The sequence below is a fragment of the Ixodes scapularis genome, unplaced genomic scaffold (genome assembly GCF_016920785.2).
Source record: "Ixodes scapularis isolate PalLabHiFi unplaced genomic scaffold, ASM1692078v2 PGA_scaffold1__304_contigs__length_218370807, whole genome shotgun sequence".
Taxonomy (NCBI): domain Eukaryota; kingdom Metazoa; phylum Arthropoda; class Arachnida; order Ixodida; family Ixodidae; genus Ixodes; species Ixodes scapularis.
In genome coordinates, this window is record NW_024609846.1 from 217,884,901 (window position 1) to 217,899,900 (window position 15,000).

Here is a 15,000-nt window from a genome sequence, read left to right on the forward strand (position 1 = left end):
AATACATAAAATTTAAGTGAAATATGTGAAAGATATAAAGAAAAATATATACATATTAATGTACACACTAATGAAAGCCTTTTCTAAAATCCCTCCCCCTTTTACATGCTACTTCCTGGACTAAACAATTACTAAAATGTATCTCCCTCCCCCCCCAGTTCTTCTCTGATGACTTCTCTTGAGTGGCGTTTCGGGCTAGTTGACGATGGCTGTTGAAAGTTCTTTTTACATGATGCTTGATGTTTTAACAGTTCTATGGTCGAATTATGGATCTGGACGGCTTGCTGGATGATGGTCGGCAGTAGTTGGTTCTTGATTACAGGCTTCTTGAGGAATAGACAATTTTATGGTCGAATCGGGGTTGCTGTCTGTCTTCGGGTGGGGATCGCGAGGGTGCTGAAAAGAAAGGCCTTCATTAGTCTCCCCCTCCCCTCCCCTTTTTGTGTTCCTACTCCCTCTTTCCCTGTCCTCCCTTTGTCTTTTGACTGCAGGCCCCCATGGTCCCGGCATATGGCCCTGTCCCTCGGCCGTAACTCTGGTCGTCCCCCCCTCGTCACTCTCTCAACAAGGGGAGGGAACTTCGAGAGCACAGGGTCGGGGCTTTGTCCCCCTGGCCCCCACACCTGCTAGATCAGAGAGGCCGGTTTCCCGGCCTCTCCGCCCCAGCAGGCTGCCTGGGCTGTGGCTGTGGAGCGGGTCCGGCGGGGGCACCGCTATCATCGACCGAGGCCTTGGGGGCAGTGTATGCGGCAGTCTTATGTTTGGTTGTGCGTATACATTCGTGTTATTTGTAGGTGTCCCCATTATACTAGTTTATGTAAATGGTTCCTGGGCCGAGACAAGCGGCCCTGCTCTTCCCGAGCTTTGAGCCGCGTCCAGTGGGCCCCTCCCCTCCACCCATCTGCTGAAGGGGCGGGCCCACCTGAACGCCCATCTGCGGGGGCGCCGCTTACGCCTGTACTCGCGCCACGTCGCCATTGCTGTTGTGGTGTATGCTACTTGGTATCGTATTTTATGTTATGTGGGAGTGCCAGAGAGGGCCACAGAAATCCCCGCGCCCCCGGCGCGCACCCGACCCACGTCCCACCGCTGTCTCACGGCCCCCGAGGTGCCCGCTGCTCGCCCCTTGTGGCCATGGAGCCGCAGCGGGCACTGCATGTCTTAATGACAGCCCCATCTGGCCGGAGAAGACAGCGGCAAACCGCGGGCCCAGCCCGCACCCCGAGCGCGGGAACCCCTAGGGCCCCCAACACTACCTGGTCTGTAGCAGTTAATGTTTGAAGGTGGCCGCGAACCTCCCCAGATGGCCCTGCTCTTGGCATTGGGTTGCCAATGTGCTGGAGCTCGAGTACCTCCACTCCATGGTGAGGGGCTATTCACCGTTGCCTCACCCCTTCCCCGTACCTTACCCATCAGTACGGGGTTTTGGAGGGTAGCGTGGGCGGGGGCACCGCTGCATGGGGGAGTATTCCCGGGTTTCACCTTCCTGTTGTTGTGCAAGTGAGTGTGTCTGTGTGTTTGTGAGTTCCCTTCCCCCATCCCTCCCATCCCTTCCCTCTTCCCTGTGCGCCAGGAAGTGCCTGGGCACGTGTTGCGTATCGGAAGGTGCAGAGCACTTTGCACCTGTGGTGCGGGCGGGGACGCTCACCGATTATTGCACTGTGCCCGCTTTTTCCGACAGGCAATCACTTTTTTGTTATGTTAGCCCTCTTCGTTCTAATGTGCCTAATTTTGCCCCAATGAGATTTAACATTTCTCCAATAAGTTTAAGAATTTTTTGGTTTTTTAGAATGTTAATTTTATCTTTATCCGTGACAGTGGTCACTTTGCCGGGCAATAAACTGTACACTTGTTCCGCGAGAGGTTTTAGTAACGGGCATTCATTAAGATAGTGTAGGAAATTAACGCACTGCCTCCCGCAGAAGCAGTTTTGGTCGGGAGACAGTTTCACTCTATAGAGGTAATAAGGCAGCCTGCCATGATTGGTGACGACCTGTGAGACGTAAAAGTTTGCTGGAAAATTGTCTGGTATATCGTATATACTAGGGATCCATGTACTCAATTCGGAGTTTTGCCCCTCCTCTTTCCATCGCTGATCCCATTCTTTAAAGAGTTGAATTTTGATTTCTTTTTTGACATAGTTTTTTCCCATGGGTAACGCTACCGGTTCTCCATGAGTTCGCGCTTTATTTGCTAGTTTATCTGCCAATTCGTTTCCCTCCACCCCAGTGTGGCCTTTCACATGCATTAGATTTATACTATGCATTGTTCGAATTGTTTTAATGGTATTTTTTATGAGTTGAATTATTGGATGGTTATTGTGGGGGTTAGCTAGGGCCTGCAGTGTGGATAAGCTATCCGTGAATAGGTTAAAGGTTGTACTGTTTTTAAAAGTTGATATGTATTCCAGACTTTTCAGAATTGCAATCATTTCGGCATCATATATTGTTGCGTGCTTTTCTAATTTGTACATTGCTTTCTTATTTGATTTTTCCGATTCATTTAGTATTATAAATGCTGCTCCTACCGTCTGGTTACAGACAGATCCATCTGTGAAGATGTTAAGCTGAGCAGTGCTAGGCGCTTTTTTAAAGAATGATACAGCTGTTTTTTCTGCTGGGTGCGTATCCCAGGGATCTAACAGTTTTTGAATTTTTTCCGTCTCCCAGGTCGTCCCAAGTATAGTGTGGTCACTGTTTCTCTGAAACAAGTGAAATGACGCGGCTTCTTTATCGAGTGTTAGTGCTATTGGCATAATGTTTGAGAGAATATTAAGGTTGATATTGCTAACGGTGCGGTATGCTTTAGTTATTTTCAAAAGCGGCGTTCTTTGTACTGACTGTAGCTTTCTGGCCAAGTGCGAATTGTTTGTATTTTTCCACCATACGGGGGCGGCGTACGTAATTGCTCGTTCTATTCCTCTGATATAAATGTCTCTGAATTGTGTCCCCTTGATGCCCCAGTTGACCCCGGAAAACATGCCGAGGGCTTGGGTGCTTTGAGTTATTTTAGATTTTAGATATTCTGCATGTGCCGTGAATGTCAGTTTTGAGTCGAAAACGACCCCGAGGATTTTTAATGAATTTACATGAGTGAGGTTGCGACCTCCCAATTTAATGGTTGGTACTCGTTTTTATACCGATCTCCAATATCAAGAACTTCGCACTTGGCCGGGTTAAAGCTTAGCCTTTTTTCATCTCCCCATTCTTTAATGAGGTTTAGCGCCCGGTTTGCATTGTCCTCCAGTTCTTTCCGTGATTTTCCCGTCACTATTAGGGTTACGTCGTCAGCAAATGCCTGAATCGTTATATTGTTTTCGAATCTTTGTTGAAGAAGATCCGCAATAACACCATTGAAAAGAAGTGGACTGAGGGGTGATTGCGGACACCCCTTTACTGAGCCGATAGTAATTTTTTCGCTTTTTGTTAAGTAGGACATTTTGCGGTTTGTCAAAAAGTCTCAAACCAAATTGAAGAGATTTCTGGGGCAGTTGTTTTCTCTTAGTTTGTTAATTACTACTGGGGCCCAGAGCGAGTTGAAGGCTCCCTTGATGTCCAGAGACACCAAGATTGCCCCCTTCCCCTCCCTCTTGACGTCCTCCAGCTTAGTTTTAATTTTGTATAACGCGCTTACTGCAGACTTTCTGTGGGTAAAGCCAAATTGGTTTTCATGAAGTAGTTTTTTAGAGTGTAAGAAATGGTACAGCCTATTGTTAATTAATTTTTCTAATACTTTACCAAAGATGGAGTTCAGACAGATCGGTCTATATCCGGAGGGACTGTCAACCCTATTTGTCTTTTTGAGTAGTATTATTTTTCCTTCTTTCCATTCAGCGGGGAAATAACCAAATTCCAGACACGCGTTGAAAATTTTAAGAAAGAGTTCTTTAAAGTTGTTGTAGATTGTTCTCAGAAAAAAGGTTTTGATATTATCAATTCCTGGTGCAGTTGTTAATTTCAATTTAGCCAAAACAGCATCTACCTCTGCTGAAGTGAATGGTATGTCATTGATTGTATTGATATCTTCGAGTGACATGAGACGCACGTTGGTCTCATGTGCCGAGTCGCTGTTTGGGTCATCTTCCTCGAATAGCGTTGTTAGGATAAAACGTACTGTCTCTGCCAGACTTTTCGTCCGAACTCCATCTGGTAACACGAGAGGACAAAGCACTACCGGGCGTTTAAGTTTGTTAAGTGCTATCTTATATGGGAGGGTAAAAACATTATTGCCGTGGATGACACCGCAGAACTCTTTAAAAGAGCTCTGCTTTGCATCCTTTATGTTGCTTTTATAATCTTTGTGCGCTTCATAATAGGATTTCTTAAAGTGATCTCTATTGTTATTTTTGCAATTTTGATATCTGCGCCGAAGCGCCCGAATTTTTTTACGTTCGATAGAAAGTTGTGGGGTCCACCATTTAACTTCATTTGCTCGATAGGTAACTACCTTGGAATATATTTCCGTAAGTTCTTCAATTTTGTCATAAAATGTTCTAATTACATGCTCAAATGATTTTTGGAAACGAGAGGTCTGCTTGACATATCCCTAAGCCAGCGGTCTTTTATTAATTTGTCTATAACCTTTATCTCGCCTGTTTTTGTTAGTCTTTTGACTGGGCACCTGTTTCCAAAAGCTGTAATTTTGATGTAGCTGTGGTCGCTGCCTGAAGGAGTGTCCAAAACCTCCCAATCCGAAATGTGTCCTAATGTGTGTCCATTTACAATAGTTAGATCAATCCAACTTTCGCCGTTTGGTGAGGCGAAAGTTGGGGACGAGTTTCTGTCATTGATCCACACTAATTCTAAGCTTATAAATAGGTCTGCTAATTCCTCTCCTCTCTGGTCTAATCTCTGTCCCCCCCAGCTGGGGTTTTTTGCGTTAAAGTCTCCTAATAATATAAGTTTTTGTAATTTGTGCTGTTCTACAACTTCGGTGATTATTTGCAGCCAAGGTGTTATGTCGTCATCAGGTGGTATATAAACGTTTGCTAGCACAAACGTTTGGTTTTCTGTGTTACAGCGGACCACTAGCAGATCTCTGGCTACGGTAATAGGAAATGCATCGCAAAAGTTATCGTGAATTACCATTGCGACTCTGGGTTTTGTTTCGAATGCTATGACATTATCTTTAATGCTGAATCCCACAACCTTGTTTTTAAGATAATAAGGTTCCTGAATGCAGGTGATGCGTTGTTTAATTTCCATAGTATCTATCCTAAGTTGGTCTATAGCTCTTATACAGTGATTTGCGTTAAACTGCAGGATATCTAGTCTGCTATCCGAGCTGGTCATAGTTAGTGTTTTAAGTTAATGTATGTTCAGCTCAAAAGCGGGAAAAGATAACTATTGAATTAGAGCTATGTACCTATGAATGCTTGGTAAAGGGGCTTTTAGTAGGCTAAATATCGTCGAGCCTGCAGCTCCTTCTCAAGCAGGGCCCTGCATGCCCTCGAACCAAACGAGTGTTCGACGTGAAATCTCGTCTTGAACTTCTCGTTGCTCCGAACGCATGCACGGCACCGCTTCTCAATTGCCCTGCAGTTGGCCCCGGGGTGGTCGCCGGAACACTCAGTGCAGGCCGAGGACTGGTCTTTGCACACTTTAGCTGTGTGGCCATAAGTGCAACACTTCGTGCAGCGCCGGACGCCAAGGTTCTCATAAACGGGGCAGGACGTCCATCCGAGATACACCCTCCTCTTTTGGAGGAGGATGTCCCTCGTCTGGGGCCCAACCTCCAGAATATGGACCATGGTGCCCGATGCTGCCCGAAATGAGGCCACGACCTTGTTCTGCTCTTCGGTTGGGAGGTCGTTCATTGAGGTTAGGGTCTCAACTAAGTCCGCAGCTTCCACCCCTGGGTCAACCCCCACAATCTTGACCTGTGGGGCCCTTTTTTCTGAGCGCCTAGTTGTAAGCTTCGACGCGGTTTCCTCGTTGGCCTTAATGGCCTCCGCGAGGCGGTCAAGCCCGGCCGCGTTATGACCGAGGACAATTGCCCCCCCTCTCACTTGCTTAATTTCGACGCTGCCGAGTCCGAGCTCCGTAGGCTTGAAGGTAGTACGCAGCAGGTGGGAGATCCCTGCGTAGGGCTCCACCCCAGCTGCTGGCTTGGTTGTCGGGTAGATCAACAGGCTCTCCCTGGGGGCTGTGGGTGGTGTTGCTGGCATGGGGGCCACGAGTGGTGCTCCCCCTGCTGCTGGCCGGCGGGGCTCGGGCTCGAAGTCGCCGGGTTCTGCTGGAGAACCTGCGAGAAGGTGCGGTGCAGGGCGGCAACACTCTCCGGCGTGGGTGAGGGGGCTGGGGCCCTCTCCCTCTCTTCCTTGTACGCTTCCATTTTGGCAGCCAGTGCCGTGTTTTGGTTAATTAGATCCAGCGCAAAACCAAACAGACGATCGTATGCACCGTGCAGGTTGGCCTCGTGGGTCTTACTGGTTTTAGTGCCCACCGCTGGGATTGCCTCACTTATGTCATGGTACATGTCTACCAGAGTTGCGGCGTTCGGGTTAAGTTTGAACTTCATGTCTTTCGCCTGCGCGGCGAGCGTCTCTTGGGTCGGACGGGAATCCCCGTTGCCCTTCTCAGTTACCTCCTCCCCCGGGGGGGAGGTATCGCCAGTAGTGCTGCCCGGCATCTGAGCGTCTCAGATGACGGACAGGCTTGCCCAAGAAACGCCCAAAAGCAAAAATAAAAACAAAACCCAAAGCCCAGCCGAAACACCGTACCAAAATCCCCAGCTACTCCTCGCGACGAAAGAAAACAGTCTTTTGTGCCAAAAATGGCGCGGACAAAATCACAAAGGGACACCCCTAAAGATAATAGAAAATGGCCTAAAATAAAAAAAAAAGACCAAACAAACGTACTCTCGCGACCGCGCTACTGCAACGAGTACCGACCTTAGCCCTACACCGCCATTACTGTTGAGAGAAAAAAAAAATACTACATGGCGTTTTCGGTCGGAAGAAAAAAGGCGGGAAAAGTGCGCTTCAACAAAAAGCCTATAAATCAGCAAAAAACTGACATACACAAATTGCACCACCTGAAAAGGGTGGTGCTAGGCTTTTAGCTACACAAGGGACCTAGCTTAACCGTCCAGCTAATCGGAAAAACCCCCGAAAAGAAATAAAAAGAAGTTAGCCTGCGTAGTTCAGGCTTCCTTTGTTTGGCCCCCGACCTCGCACCCCACCACTTCGAAAATCAAAGTAGCTGTAAAAATGAAAGTTTTACCTCTACGGAAAAAACAAACACACGCTCGTGTTCGCGCAAACGCGAGGAACACGGGCGTTAAATTTATTTGAACGGGCGAGCGCTCAAACTCGGAGTTTGGACGCAAAATCAAGTGGCAACCATCTTCATTTTTTCCCCGCTAGGCCTAGCTCACACAAAAATGTTCAGAAATCAAAGAAAATTAACTTTAGAAATACAAAAACACCTGGAAACTAATCGGTAGACCTTTAGATACTAATACCTAAAAGAATATACTTCCAGCTAGCCTGGAAATATAAAAATTATACTTAGCTTGAGGAGCTCATTCGATGCAGGTCTTGCCCCCTCGGCGCCTAGGGACAGTCAGTAGATAGGGACAGAGTTTTAAGTGGAGAGTGGAAACAAGACTGAAAAATAAAGTTCTCTCCAACCTGTGCCACTCGAGGTATAACAGGTTTAAACCAATAAAAATAATAAAAAAAAAATATAATAAATTAAATAAATAAAGCTAAATTGCTTTTGCCTTTTTTGTATAAAATTGCCAATTGGAAAAAGGGAAGAAGCGAAACCTCGCAATTGAACGGGCCTGTAAAAATCGCGGGGTTTTTTATTTCCTTTAAGTGTATTCTTAGAATCTCCTTTTCTATAGTTTGCGATTTATATTTCCCGTTGCAGTCCTTGTGTCTTGTTTCTGTTTCTTCTGGCTTGAGGTGTTTTCTTTAACTTGTGGTTTATTGTAAGCTGTAAAAAATGAGAAGTAAAATAAGTTAGTAAATCTATTAATATGTTTATTCATAAATATACCTGCTCATGTGTTCACCTGCTTTGTTCGTTTATAGCTATTGGTAATTGTCAGCTTAAAGCTAATCGAAAAATGGTTTGGTCAAATAATTTTATCACTAATGAAATTTTGAAAAAGTTTTAAGTAATATGTTTTGAGAAAGCCTTATTCAGGCCCAGTGACCGGAATATCCGGACCGCCAGGCTCTCGCTTGTTTTGTAAAGTGAATTGATTTTTGATTGAGTGTTTCAAGATAAGAAGTGGTTTTATAGTTATAATTGGTGAAACAGTGTTAACGCTAATAAATAAATGCAAAAAGAAAGGATCTAAATATCTGTATATAGAGAGAGAATAAGACAATACAAATATACAATTATAATGGTGTGTGATGTCAAGTTGTGGGGTAACTATAGTGTAGAATATTGTCTAGATTGCGCCACAAAACAATTTGAATAATTTTGAAATCGATGCTTTGTTAGTAGGAAATAATTATTATGTGAAGTCCGTATTGGTTATGTACAGCTATTTACATGGTGCGAATGTAGAGAAATAAAATTAGCGATGTGTGTGAAAACAGATTATGCTAGTGTTTGAGTGGTTACTTTCGGTGGAGTATTTATTACGATAAGCTAAGAATATATAACTTAAAAAAAAAATTTTTTTTTCAACTATATTTATTATTTTGTCATTTCTGTCAATAATGTACTGATGTAAGGTGGGTACAAGGATAATTAGGGAAATAGTGGTTTTAAAGGTCAAAATAACGACATTAAAAGATGTGTTATTTTGAGAATATGGCAGTAACGCTTGTGAAAGCACTTGCATCAATGAGTTTAGAATGATCCGTTTTGATGGGTATACTCTATTTTCATACTTAGTTTATGAATTCAGGCCATCCACATGATCTCCCAGTATACACATTTGTACATTATTTACATATTTACATTTTTTCTTCTATTTGGAAACATGTAGAATGTTAAGTTATATATTTTTTTTTCTTTTTGTAAAAAGAATGTTAAGGGTTACAATTACTGGCTTGTAAATTTTATATCTCATATCGAATTATCCACCATCTGTCCCTTTACATTGTTTTTTTTTTTTTTTTTTTTAATTAAGTATTGCAATGTTTTCTTCTTTCTTTTTATGTGTGGCCAGCAAGGTTCGATGTATCTTAGCGGGTTGATGTTAGAATTAGAAGAATATGTTGAATTGTAGGTTGCAGGGATGTTTCCCATTCAATTCAATTGAAAGCAGCAATTTTGGTTAAGGTTTTTCGTGCGAGTCCGGAAGATTTTCATCCGCCGGACCGGGCGACTCCTGGTCTGGATGGCACACCAGGTAGCCCCCTACCACCTTTTTAGGGATGGTACGCCACAACCCTGTTTCTAATTAGGTTTTCCTTTTGGTTTCAGGTTTCTCTGCGGGTTCGCAAGATATTTATCCGCCAAACCGGGCGACTCTTGGTCTGGGTGGCGCACCAAGTAGCCCCCCACCAACCCATAAGGGAAGGCGCGCCATGAACCGTCAACCAAGCCACCTCCCTGTCAGCCATCATCTTGCATTCCCTGTTGTCTGCTGTTTTCTGTTGAACGCCTTTTTGGTGTTTAATTAGGTTACTACCTCTTCCTGAATAAACATCATCATCCGCTCCATAACCTTTATGGCTTTGACATTCGACAAAATTGACCATTTCGTAGCATTATCGAATACGGTATATTTAAGTTTGTTTAATTCGTTACGGAAAGTCAATGTCCAAGGGCAGGTAGTTAGATAATGTTCGAAATTAGCGGTCGGAAGTCCGCAAAAGCAATTATTAGTATTCGTTATTTTAAATCTAAAAAGATAAAAAGGAAATCTTCCATGCCCGGTTATAATTTGTGTTAAAAGATGTGAAGATGGGAACATTTCCGGTATGTTGTATACAGTGGGAATCCATGTAAATAGTTCTTTTTCTCTGCCCAATCTTTTCCACTCATCATCCCATTCCCTCCTCACTTCTTTATTTAATTCTTTTTTAACGGTTTTTTGTGAATAAAGACAAGAAACTATTCTTCCATTAAAGTGTGCTAATTTCGCGTAGTGGTCTGCCAGATCATTCCCTTCATCACCTGCATGAGCCTTCACATAGAAAAAATGTATGGTATTTTTATTTTGTATTTGTATTATTAATTGTTTTAATCTATGTATGGTTTCTGTTTTTGTTTGGATGTTCGCGAGATTTTGAAGGAGTGAAAGACTATCTGTATGTATGGCTATTCTTTCCGAATTGCTTTTATTAATTAATATATACTTTAATGCTTCTTTGAATGCTATTCTTTCTGCATCATATATGGTTGCATAATTGGGAAGTTTAAATTGTGATACCTTTTCTATTGTCCCTGTTGGTAATATGGCCACAAATGCTGCACCGACTTTATTTGGAGAAAAAGAACCATCTGTATATATATGTAGGTTGCAGGAAACGGTTGTGTTTTGTTGGAATTCTATTTTAAATTTTTTTGAGGGATGTAAAATCCAGCGATCGTACATGTATTCAGTATTCTGTTTATTATATAATTGGTTATTACATTCTATTTCTTTATTTTCTTGGAAAATTAAAAATTGTTTAACTTCTTTTTTTAGTGTAATATGTATTGGTGGGATGTTGCATAATATGGGAAGACTGAGATTACTGGATGTATTGTATGCTCGCGCGATGTTTAAGAGAGGTATCCGTTGTAGCGAAATTACTTTTCTTAATAAATGTGTGTTATGGGTTTCTCTCCACCATATACTGGCACCATAAACTATATATCTTTCTATGCACCTCAAATATAATTCTTTTTGTTGTTTTTGATTTATTCCCCAATGTATTTTGGCAAAAGTTGTCATTTTTAATGTATGTTTTAATATTTTTTCTCTAAGATATTCTATGTGTGGTATAAAGGATAGGTTTACATCAAAGACAACCCCTAATAATCGTAATGTGGTTACATATTTCAGGTTATGGTTATTAATACTTACTGTAGGCGGTCTTCCTTGGGAAAGGCGTTTACCTGCTGCAATTAACATACAGTAACATTTTGAATAATTTAAATTCAGACGATGTTCGGTGGACCATTGAGAAATTTTTTCTAAAGTTATATTTGCTATTGTTTCAATTTCTCGTCTTGTTTTTCCAGTAATAACTAATATCGTGTCATCTGCATATGCTTGTATGTGAGTTGGATATGGTAATTTTAGATTTAAGAGGCCTGATATTAATATATTCCAGAGTAATGGGCTTATTGGTGATCCTTGTGGGCATCCTATTTCTAATGTTTGACTCCTTTCTACTACTGAGGAAGCATATGTTAAAGATCTGTTATGAAAAAAGAGATTTTAGTAATTTATATAGATTTGATGGGCATTTATGTTCTTTTAAGTAACTAAGTACAAAAGGATACCATAAAGAGTCGAATGCACCTTGATAATCTAAAGATATTAAAACAGAATGTGTGTTTGCATTTTTATTTTCTATAAGTATATTTTTAAGTTGATATAATGCATTGATTGCAGATTTATTATGAGTGAAGCCGAATTGATTTGGGTGAAATAATTTATTTTTATATAGAAAATGATATAGCCTAGAGTTTAATAACCGTTCTAAAATTTTACCAAAAATTGAATTAAGACATATAGGCCTATATGAACGAGGGTTATTTGAAGGTTTATCTGGTTTATTAAGTAAAATTAGTTTTGCATTTTTCCATTCTGTAGGAAAATATCCATATTTTAAAGCACTATTAAATATGTTTAATACAAAATTGGGGTGTAAAGTGTAAATCGATTTTATTAGAGTAGTTGTAATATTGTCTAGGCCGGGTGCACTTTTAGGTTTTAATTTTTGTAATATATCTTCAACTTCATTCTTATTAAATTTTAAGTCATCAGGTTCATTTGGTTCCTCAATGATGTGTAACCTGATATTTGCTTGTTCATTTGAGTCGTTTTGTGAGTCATCCTTTTGAAATAAACATGTCATAATTTCTGTGATAGATTCTTCTAAGTTTGTGGTGAAAGATCCGTTTTCTTTTAAAATAGGTGGGATTATAACTGGTGGTTTTATTTTTTCAAAAGCTATTTTATATGGTAATCCGAAAGTGTTTTGTTTTGTATTATTTGTACAGAACTTTTGAAACGATTTTTCTTTCGCATTTGAAATCATTGTTTTATATTCTTTTAGGAATTCGTAATAAGCATTTTTAAAAGTGTTTCTTAATACTGGATTTTTACATCTTTGGTATCGCCTCCTTAATGCTCGTAGTTGTTTTCTTTTTATGTTTATATCTTCATTCCACCATGGATGAGCCTTTTGGTTTTTATCTATCTTACTCATGAATTTGTTTCTGTATTCTGCTATTTTTTGGTAAAATATATTTAGTATTATTTTCAATTGAAATATTGAAGTTATCGTTGTGTTTCCTGTTTGTTGAAACCAACGTTCTTGTTTTATGGAGTTCATTATTCTTATTTCTCCTTTCTTGGTGAGTAATTTTAACGGTGGTCTCTTTTCATAAAATAATGAAAAAAAGATGTATCTGTGTGTCTGCTAATGTTTCTGTTTCGAGTACTTTCCAATAGACTAATTCTGTTAATAAATTTGATGAGGTTAAAGTCAAATCAATCCAACTTTTTCCGTTAATTGTTTCGAAAGTTGGTAATGAATCCGGTCTATTTAATGTAATTAAATTGTTATTCAGTGTAAACTCTATTAGCTCTTCCCCACGTTGATCTGTACTTTGTTTACCCCAAATACTACTTTTTGCGTTGAAGTCGCCTCCTATAACCAAATTACTATATTGTAAGTTACGTAAATCATTGTTTAATTCAAATAGTAATTCCGTGAAATTACTCGAAGGTGGACAGTAGATACTAATCAATGTTATTTTTTCCTCCTTATAATCTAAATTTACAATTATTTGTTTTCTATTTATTTTAATTGGAAAGGGCATTAATCTTCTGTTTCTAACTACTATTGCACAAAGTGGGTTTTTATCTGCTGAAAATATAATGTCATTCATTGTACATCCTACTATATGATTATGGGGTGTATAATAAGGCTCTTGAATTAATATTATATCTGGTTGGAGTTCAAACACAACACGAGAAAGATTATCTGCCGCTGCACGCGAATGAGCTAAATTAATTTGGAGAATTTTTAAATTTGGAGCCATTTAATTTAAGTTTAGTTTAAAACCGAATTCATATTCTCTTTTTTTATTGCGGATAATCCGTTTGTGCACGAATGCGGTTGATGTGGAACAAGTGTGTTCCACACTCACTGGCACCAAAAGGATGATTCGAGTTTACTTTACGGACCATACATGCTCTACACTTGCCCTCTTCATAATTCACGATCTGGCACTCTGTTGCCGCATGGGATCCGGCACAGATGGTGCAGAACACCGCTCTCGAGGAGCACCTTGCCCGAGTGTGTCCGTACGTGCAACATTTGTCACAACGCGGCACATAAAAGTTCTCGGTCACGGCGCACATGGTCCACCCAAGTCGAAGTCTGCTCTTCTCCTTGATCTTCGGGTAGACCACGGCCGTGACCTCGAATATGTGCGTCACGTTTCCCGATTTTTCCTTATACCAATCTCCGTGTCCGGGTTCGGGATTATTAACCCGATTCCCTTTCGATCACTGCGGGGCTCTCTCCACTGCAAAAAAGTGCTCCCGCTTCGGAAAGAACTTCTCCTTTCCCTTAGGACCGACTGACCCATGTTCAACTGCTGTTCACATGGAACCCTTCTCCACTTCAGTCCTCAAGGTTCTCACTTGAGTATTTGCTACTACCCCAAGATCTGCACCAGCGGCGGCTCCAGGCGGGCTTACGCCCGACACCTTCAACGCTCACCGCAGCGGCCCTCCTACTCGCTGCAGCTTAGCACCCCCTTGTTTGCGTGTATCTGCCGGCAGCGGCCGGGGATAGGCTCGACACTAGAGCGCCATCCATTTTCGGGGCTAGTTGCTTCGGCAGGTGAGTTGTTACACACTCCTTAGCGGGTTCCGACTTCCATGGCCACCGTCCTGCTGTCTTAAGCAACCAACACCCTTCATGGGATCTCATGAGCGTCCCGCATCGGGCGCCTTACCCCGGCGTTTGGTTCATCCCACAGCGCCAGTTCTGCTAACCAAAAGTGGCCCACTTGGCACTCTCATCGCTTCCGGAGGCCTCAGACCAGAAGGCCTCCGACACACCCATTGAAAGTTTGAGAATAGGTTGAGGTCGTTTCGACCCCAATGCCTCTAATCATTCGCTTTACCAGGTGTGACTGGTCTCGGCAACAAGCGCCAGCTATCCTGAGGGAAACTTCGGAGGGAACCAGCTACTAGATGGTTCGATTAGTCTTTCGCCCCTATACCTGGGTCGGACGATCGATTTGCACGTCAGAAGCGCTTCGGACCTCCACCAGAGTTTCCTCTGGCCTCGTCCTGCCCGGGCATAGTTCACCATCTTTCGGGTGCCAACGTGTGCGCTCTAGCGCCGCCCCCACGACGTGAGCGTGTGGGGCGGGCCGTTGCTGCTCCCTTCATCGGACCCCTGGGCGGCCCGGGATCGCAACTCGGCACGGCACGAGGCCGCGCCTTCACGTTTCATTGCGCCTCTGGGTTTTCAGGGAACCATTGACTCGCGCACATGTTAGACTCCTTGGTCCGTGTTTCAAGACGGGTCGGGTGGGTTACCGACCTACTCGCCGCCAACCATGACGACCCTCCGCGGAAAGAACCCGCATCGCCGGTTCCGAGCCCCAAACACCGAACGTCAGGCGAATACCTGGCGTAAGGCAGGCGACCCGTTGACCCAGCCGGGTTTCCCGCTCCGCATTCCGGAGGGCATCGTTTCGGGCCTCCCCGAAGGGAGTAGCCCATGAGGCCTGGGCAGGGTGACGTACTCGATTACCGGCCAGGTATAACTCCCACGACAGCCAAACAAGGGCCGTCGCCGGTCACCTCCAGCGGCCGGACTCAAAGTCGTTCTTGAAAGGGTTA